An 8,874-nucleotide genomic window follows, 5' to 3' on the forward strand; every position below is an offset into this window, starting at 1 on the left:
GAGCTTAGGGGGAAATGCCTTCTCCTGGTGAGTGGCTGCACTCGGCGGTTCCCCAGGCTAGAATGCTGCGTGTCTTCAGGGTCCAGAAGAGTCCCAACTGGACAGATGGGCACTGAGCTGTGTTGGAAGTGAGAGGTGGCTTGTGCAGAGGAGCATTGTTTGAGGACAGCAGCAGTATCTGTTTTTCTCTGATGTTGATGGTTATCCATCAATCAATCCGACAGTGCACAGTGATTTGATTTGTAAACGATAATAGGAACTATGAGTCTCTGAGGATCACTTTTCAAGATGTATTTGTGCCTAACACTCCACATGATAAGAAAATTGACCTCAACAAGTGTCATATATTTTTTCAGGTGAAGGTACTTTAATTCAGTAACAATTAACCAACTTGTTAAATGCTTCAATTAAAATGTAACCAATTAGACCAATTAAAATGTAACCACTGTTTATCTTTGCTTAATCAGTCTAAAGACACCTGATTTCAGGCCATAGTCAGAAAAAATGCCTCAAGTTGGAATTGGTGTTTTCTGACACATATTCTCACAGGACTGGGTCTGAAACTCAGGAAGTTAAGTAAATGTGTATCATTTCTAGACAGGTGTGTTTCATACTGTCAGGTGCAGATGGCCTCCATCCTTCCAGGGCTGTGGGGACAGGCACAACAATGCTGGCTCATGGGAGGAGCCACAAAGATGGCCAAGGTGAAGACCTCCGGGCATTGGAGGACTCCTCTCAGTTTTAACCAATTCTCTGACCTGTATGTCCTAGCAGTGTGTGCCAGGCCCTCCCTCTGCCCAGGCAGTCTCTTCAGTCCCCCCCCCCGTGTCTTAGTCTGCATCTTCTCTACTGCCTTGTCTTCTTTGCTTCACTTCTGTCTCCTATCCTTTCTCTGATCCTCACCAAAGGAATGACAGGATATTTTAATATCATCATTATGGCATCAGCACTTTTTGCTCTTTCCATCTGCCCCTCATGCTCTCTCCCGGCCATAGAAACAAAAAGTTTCTCTGCAGTTCTCAGCTTCATGGAGTCCTGCTCTTGATTATCCTGTCTCAAAATCCTGGCTGTTGCAAAATCTCAACGTTGTCCAAGAGCAGAGATACCTGCTCTTGCCCATGTTTGTATACAAATGACTTCTAAGAGAGCAGCAACCACAAATGAACAAAAGTCTAGTTTTATTTTTCCTTTTCCTATTTTATTTTTATTTATAAACCTTAGGCAGTGAAAGATAGTTCTTGCACAGGCTCCTCTTCTGAGAAACAGATCTGCCACTCCACTCATGCCCAGAATGACAGTAATGCACTTTGGAAATGTTATGTTTACATTCTTGTCATTAAAAAATGTTGTATTTTTTTTTAATGTAGTTAAAAAATATACTGAAAGAAACTTTAGCTACTTATTTTGACAATGTATGTGTTCTTTGCTGCAACCATCAGCAATGCTGTGACTTTGATAAAAACAAAGCCAAAAGAAAAAAGATGGCTTGATTACGATTATGAGAAGAAACTGGAAGAGACTTCACCAGTCAATCCAACACCTCTGAGAGGCAATATGAAAAGAGAAGCTTTGTCCTGCTCATAACAGGTTAACTAAAGAGAAGCAGTATCACATCTGGGTCTTTGACAATATGCTCTATGGAGACAACCAAGAACATGCTGCAGAGAGCGTTCTGCTGTGATCTAAATCTCCACATCGAAAACAAGCTGCTTCCATAAGAGCTCCTCACCGCTCTCTAACCTTAGCAGAAAGCAAGTGTAAAATGAGAGCAAGTGTAAAACCCTACTTGATGCACCAGCACCGTCCGTGAGAGCAGTACAAGCCAGACTAGAGAATTACCTGTGCTTTACAACATAGGGCTGGATGACAACCAACAAGCCATGAAGAAAACCAGTCCTGAATAAACAGTCTGCAAAACAATGCCCAAAAGTCAGTTGTGTAATAAGCCACTTAGCAAGTACTACAAGCTTTCTTCCTAATCCATCTGTCACATGTTTTTATAGCTGAAAATAATTAACTGCTCACTATTGCTCAACAAGTAGGGGTCTATTTGAAATCAATTAATAACAGAAACAAGGGGAGCACCAAGACAAGGTACTGAGAATTTCATCTGGTGTCTGCAAACAGAACTTAATTGTATTAATTTCTGTTATAAAGCCCAGATTCAGGGACAAGGAAACAAAGGCTTCTGAGATGGAAGTTACTGTTCAAGTGGAGGACAAATACCAAAGAAATTCAGAAGAAATTTGCTAAAGGATTGCATGGTGTTGTTTGATGATAAGAAGATAAGGCATCATTCTGTCACTCTCTAATATGGGTTCTGAAATGTGTATGTGTTATTTGGCACTAAAAACTGAGAACAGATTATTAAACTTTTGTGTGATTTATCAATTCAAGTATATCTTTTCAAGGTGAACCTAACAGTAATACATTGTCCCTAACCCTACCGCTCTCTGTGTCCCTGCAAGAGAACATAACCACCGCTGAACTGCCCCAGATACCATCTTCCTTTCTTTTGCTACAACTTGGTGGATTTGATCTCTTCAGGGTCTTTATAAAAAACTGCATGGGTCTGAGCTTTGCAATTCCGTTTCTTGAACTCCTCTGAGATTTCCAAGAAGGACTTTCCCTTTGTCTCAGGAAGGAAAAACCCAACGTAGACAGCAGTGCAGACGCAGACCACAAAGAATGGGATGTGGCAAAAATGTGCTAGACTTTTCTGAGGAGGAGGAAAAAAACAAGACAGTGTTGTGACATTCTGTACAATGACAAGTAGGCCACTAATCCCTGTTCCTGCATGGACTAACTTCACCCTGTAGTATTTCTGTGCACCCTGGTGAGGGCCTCACATGCCTGGATGCAACAGCTAGCCAGCATAGTCTGGGAGATTTGACACAGCAAGAAGAGTATCTCAAAAGGTCTTTTTCTGTCTTTCTCTCTATATACAACTGTATAGAATGGGGATCCACAGTGAGAAACAAGACAGGATTGGATATTGTGGAGTTCTGTTCCCTTTTGCTTCAGGAATCACCTTAGGGAATGCTGCAGGGTCTGGCCAAGGGGAATTACATCACATCTCTAGTCCCAGCTGTTCTCAGCTGAGGACAGAGGAATATCGGTCATCCATGCCCCAAATTATTCTGCTTCCAGCCTCACATCAGAAATCACCATAGGGAACACACAGGAAGTTTGGTTTAAAGGAGTTCTGTTCACTTTCCTCATAAAGATACTTTTCATGGCAGGGCTATCTTGCAGTGTGTCTGCAGCTGGTGATATGCCAGGCCCTGTCTCTTTTCATGGTCACTATCAGACTCTCTTGTACAGACACTGAAGAGCTGCAGGTGACAGTTTACCTTGGGAACCCACCACAATGAATGGAAAAGCTGTTCCAACCAGAAATAGGTTGAGCCAGCGCAGAGAGCCACAGATCATGTAAGCAGCTGGCCAGGACATTTGATCAAAAACCTCTGTGGGCAGAACTCCTGTTACACCAGCTGGAAAAACAAATGGTAAGAAAGCTGATAATGCTGTTGATACTATATTAAAAACAAGAGAATGCATACTAACAAGCAAAACCAACATAAAGTATATGAGAACAGTAAATTATTATTCAGTAAATTATTCTCACTAGACAATAATGCCAGAACAAGTGGTAACAGAGAGTGGGGAAGTTTTAGGTTAAATATTAAGGACTGGCTAATTATTCAAACTCTTGCACATTAGAATGAACTGCCAGGAAAGGTTTGGTAATCCACATTATTCTCTCTAGGATCTGACTGTGAGAATGGCTTATTATTAATTGAACCCTGTGACACCGTAGGGACTGGGACAAGAAATTACTGCCAACTCATGTGGCATGTGACACTGGCAGCTTGGTTCTTTTCTGACCTGCCTCCCTTCAAACTCGTGTAAGTGAACAGCCTCACGTCTACTCACACACTGAGCAAACATCTGCACACACACAGCCTGCGTGCTGCCCCCGCAACCACAGAAACTAATGGGCTCTGCCAAGAAAATGCACGTTAGTAGGCTAACGAATAGACGTGGAAACTGTGCTTCCAGGTATCTGCAAGTAAGCAATCAGATGACGTAGCCATCATCTCTAGTATTAAAGTGAAGCACTAGAAATGCTGGTCTACAGCCCTAACGGATTTGGCAGCAAATCAAAACCTTGCTGTCCGTTTAAAAGAAGAATCACCTCCAAGTGCCATCACAAGATGGCTGCAAGGAGAAACCACACAGAAAACAGCACAGGCTGGCCCTGCACAACACTGACTTACCAGGGGCATGCAAGCCCTCATGAAATAGCTGAAAACTGCGGCCAGAATTTGCCTCACTGCTTTGAGTGTGCTGTGGGTAAAAAGGGTCTGAGAGTTTCCATAAGCTGCTTGCACATATCTCCAAGCCTCTGCAGCACCCAAAAGTTTCAGTGAAAACACTCAAGGAACTGACCTGGTCCAATTCCAAAACTCAGGATACAGGCAAAAATGCAGGCCATGCCGAGATAAGGCATCCAGCTAATCTGAGTCTACAGCCACAGAGATCAATGGAAAACCAGTAAGGGCACTCGCACTTATTCGCCATCGTGAAACATCCCAGTCATATAAAAGGCAAAGCCCAGCTTCATTCTGCCTAAATAATTCAGTAAAGTTTGATACCTGCTGGCTCAGAGCGACCATGAAGACGATGGCCCATCCTGCCATGAAGACATATCCCCACAGGAGCAGTGGCCTCCGACCAGCGTAGTCTATAATCATGTTCTGCACAAAGTGAAATAAAGCAAGATATTTAACTCGTGTTTATACTTCCCACCTGCTCCCTCTTCCCATTTCAATACTCCATGTCTACCTCACTCTACAGCTACTTTAAGGATGTTGCGCACCTCTTAGGGACGGGGACCAGGACAACAGTGTGGAGAGCCTGAGCTAAAAATCAGGGACAGAGATGGAGGAATGAAGAAAAGAGGGAGCAGGAGAAAGAGGCAGGAGGGACCAGCAGGAAAATGAGATGGAGCCGATACAGGGAAAATCCTGAAGATACCGCAGGAAACAAAACAGAGAGAGAAACTATAAAATAGAAACGAGAAGCCTTGAAAAAGTAAAGAGAGAATGAGAGTTTGGAAAAGTGACGGGATAAGAGAAACATGGGCAGGAATGGAAATGAGGTCAGGGAGAGGGAGGGAAACGCAGCGGGACAATGTGAAAGGGTTCAAGAAATATACGCAGGAATTAAAAAACCCTATAGAGCCCCATAAAGCCCTATAGAGCCCTACAGACCCTTATATAACCATATAGAGTACTATAAAAAATGTATAGAAGCCCTATAGAGCTGCATAAAGCCCTATAAAGTCCCATAGAACACGAAGATTCTGCCCAGTCCGTCCCTTTTTCTGTACCGCCCCGCACCCCGGAACTTTGGTTCCGCGTCACAAACGTTCCGATCCGTCACTTTTTCTGTCCCGCCACCGCATCCCATCGCTTTGCCCTGTAGAAGCCCCATAGACACCTATAGAACACGCCCAGACCCACCCTTCACCTTTTCTTTTTTCCTTTCCTTCTCGCCTGCTTTTCACCGACTCTTTTTTTTTTCCTCCTCGCCTGCTTTTTACAGACGCACCCTGTTTTTTTTCCTCCTCTCCTGCTTTTCACCGACCCCGCCCCTGACAGATTTCAAAGTATTAAAAATAAGTGGAACTTTTTTTTTAAATGCCTTTTTGTCCCTGTTTTAATACACTTGAACAGAAGCATAAACCTGTTCTGCATCACAGAAGGATTCTCTTACAAATACGTAAGTAGGGATGTGGTGCTGCATCAGCTGCAGCCACTAAGTGGCAGGAGAAGTACAACATTTCCTGTATTAGGCTCTGAATCCAACGTGCCAGCAGTTTGCTGCCTGTGGCATATGGCAGGGGTCAAAGGACTACTTCGAACAGCTTCCCAAAAGATAACTGCTCACTGGAAATAGACATAACTGTATGTAACTCTACAAGTGTATACGTTCAAAAAGGAAAGCTCTAGTTTCTTCCTGCTCTCTACTCTGAATCATACCAGGTTTAGGTAGGCCTTTTCCGGGAAGAAAAATACATATTTTTCATACATACCTCTCCTATGAAGACAGGCTGAAAGAGTTGGAGTTGTTCAGCCTGGAGAAGAGAAGGCTCCGGGGAGATCTTCTAGCAGCCTTCCAGTACCTAAAGGGGCTACAAGAAAGCTGGAGAGGGACTTTTGACGAGGGCATGTAGTGATAGGACACGGGGCAATGGATTTAAACTGAAAGACGGGAGATTTAGATTAGATACAAGGAAGACATTTTCACTGTGAGGGTAGTGAGGCAGTGGAACAGGTTGCCCAGAGAACTTGTGGATGCCCCATCCCTGGAAGTGTTCAAGGCCAGGTTGGATGAGGCTTTGAGCAACCTGATCTAGGAGAAGGTGTCCCTGCCTATGGCAGGGTGGTTGGAACTAGATGATTTTTAAGGTCCCTTCCAACTCAAACCATTCTATGATTCTGTATTAGGCAAGAGCTTTCTCCTTTTTCCTGGCATCTTATGAGCAGGGATCACCCAGTGCAGGTCTTTGTCCCCTCAGGTGATGGCATACAGGAGTTTCAGCCTGTGGCTACCAGGTAGACTGTCCCTGGTCATTCCAGTCACTGAGATGTGTCATGGGAGCCTTTGAGGTAGGTGGGGATTATCCCATTTCTAGCTCCTTAGACAGAGGCCAACATGTCAAAGCATGTCTCTAGTTAGATAAGAGGCAAAGGAACACAGCTCACCCAGGCAGCCTGGTCTCCATCCGTTCCCTGGGCCAGAGTACCATCAATCTGATCCATCTGTCTCATTTCTGTTGCAGTCAAACATAGAAATAGATCCTTCTGCAATGACCTGGTCAAGGACTGCCTGCTTAGACCATTGCATTGTTTACTTTTCCAAAGCAAATATATGCACATTCTTCTATTTTATAGAAGATGAAAGCAGTATTTATCGCAGTCCAGAGGAAATCCCAGAGGCACTGGACACCAATGCACAAGGCCACAAGGCAAGAAAACTCATTCCTGGTGCTTTTATGTGGTGGTTAAGCCAGAGTACTTGCAACCTGTGCGATGAAGTGAAGCAACTGCCTATGGCAGCCTCTGGTCAGAGAAGGGAAATGGCAGGTGATCTTACAGCAGCTCCAGGAGATGGGTGAAGTCCTGTGGGTAGGCAGTGAAATGCTGCGCACTGTGGTTGAGGCTGTTCACAAGCCTCCCTATTCCAGAAGCAGCAGAAATTGTCTGTTGCTATGGCTTGATCTGTGTGTGCCACTGGCTGGCCAGGAGCTCCTGAAGGCTGTCCTCTGTCTTTTCTAGTAACAGCTGCCTTGTTGAGGAGTGGATGGGTAGATCTTTTTTTTCCTACATAGCATCTATATGAGTCGTGCTTTGGTGCTGACAGGTGTTCACATTGGTTGTTTCTAACTGGCTTCCTGCTGCACCTTAAAAAAACAGCATTCCTAATATTCAGTCCTTGGGATAAGTTCGCACAATTTCAGAGTCACAGTTGGTGTAGATGAGAAATCTTCAGTCTCAAGGTCTGTCACCAGGGTGTAACCATTGCACTTGCAGTTACTCAAACTCCTGGCTTTGGGAGCCATCACATAAACCCTGCAGATTTCCAGCACTACCACGGGGACCTGCCACCCTTTTCCCTCAAATACCTTTTCACTGAACTCAAACCTGTCATAATCAAGGTGAAATATGATGCCATGAGCATGGCAGAGCAGTTATTTGGAGAATGTGACAGCAGTCTCTGCCTGTAATTATCTGACTGCAGGAATAAGTAATATTCCTACTATTAGGAAAAAACATCAACACATGCTCTTTGATCTGCCAGGCACTGAGAGGTTTCTGTGTTTTAGAGCATCTTCACCCCAGGGTTCTCTGGACCAACTGCAATTACACTGCAGGGGATAAGACGCTCCATTTCCATCTGTGAGGCTTGGATCTACAGGATGAATTCTGCCTACGAACACTACAGTGTAAATCACAGGAGAGATTTGGAGCTGTTCCCTGGCTGGTTGTTCGCTATCTCCCAGGCTCTAGCCTGGCTATTTCTGTAAACCCTTTTCTCTTTCCTGTAAGGACCATCACAGTGAAATACAAAATACCACTGTCTGCTTGTCCTGACTCTTGCAGGACTCGCTCAGAAAGCAGAAGACAAATAACATCATCTACAAACAAGCAGCTTTCTCAAGAAACAGAAAGCAGGTCTGCTGGTTTTATGGTGAAAGCAGTGTTTATGGAACTTAGCTGTTAAAACAGATTTTCTTTGTAGGAAATGAGTGCCCTGCTGTGACACTATTATTCTGTTCACTAATGTTCCTTAGAAAAAACCCACAATTTATGTACGTTCAAGACACTGCATAAGATCTTCAGGAAACGGGCTTCATCGCAGAGGTTTCTCAGGGCAGGGACCCAGTGCTGACAGAGCTTCTGCTACCACACAGCGTCACTAGGATGCCTTCCAGACCAGTGGAGATGATACATGGGAGCTGAGTCCTCTGAGGACATGAGGGCTGATACAGCCAAGGGATGTAGCTGCTTTTCCTTGCCAGCTGGGATTTTTGGATGTCAGAAGAATGGTTCCGTTCTGTGCGTTGGATCAGCAGTCTGCATTTTCATTCTCCTGACAAGCAATAGAGCTTCTCTGGGAAAACTGAGAAACCCCAAAATACTAAAAATAATTTAAATACCCTTTTCTCAGTCCATTGTGAGCTGTAGGTCATGCTGTGGCCGAACTATTCCCTTTCCTTCCTTCTTTGTGTCAGACACTGATGCAGGCAGTTAGTTGAAACTGGGTGACCTGAAGGCCAGAGAAAACAAACTGTTTTGAGGAACA

This window comes from Tauraco erythrolophus, chromosome 19 (assembly GCF_009769465.1).
Source record: "Tauraco erythrolophus isolate bTauEry1 chromosome 19, bTauEry1.pri, whole genome shotgun sequence".
Taxonomy (NCBI): Eukaryota; Metazoa; Chordata; class Aves; order Musophagiformes; family Musophagidae; genus Tauraco; species Tauraco erythrolophus.